General features: G+C 58.0%; 1 protein-coding gene across 1 annotated transcript in view; it reads left to right on the top strand.

Moving 5' to 3' along the window:
- The window catches only part of Mbnl3 (muscleblind like splicing regulator 3), a 97,217-nt gene that overhangs the window by 963 nt on the left and 95,999 nt on the right, over positions 1 to 255 (top strand). The gene's annotated exons all lie outside the window — the stretch shown is intronic.

The following is a 255-nucleotide window of genomic DNA, read 5'->3' as shown; positions in this document are numbered from 1 at the left end:
ACCTGGGGGACGTGCGGTTGGGGGACGGAGGTGGATGGCATCTCAGGGCTCACTGTCTTGGTCCCCGGAGTTCCCAGCGCAAGTCTCTGGACTTGACACCGTACACCCCACTGCCGCTGACTCAGAGCCCGGTAGCTCGTCCCAGCCCTGAAGTTATGGAGGTGGAGCGGGCTTTAATTTGCCTATATCTAAGGATTTCAGGAACCTCGCTTTAAAATGGCGGCATCCACTATACACCCCTGCTAAGGGCTCTCC

This window comes from Mastomys coucha, chromosome X (assembly GCF_008632895.1).
Source record: "Mastomys coucha isolate ucsf_1 chromosome X, UCSF_Mcou_1, whole genome shotgun sequence".
In the NCBI taxonomy this organism is placed as follows: domain Eukaryota; kingdom Metazoa; phylum Chordata; class Mammalia; order Rodentia; family Muridae; genus Mastomys; species Mastomys coucha.
This window is presented reverse-complemented; position numbering and strand designations above follow the sequence as displayed.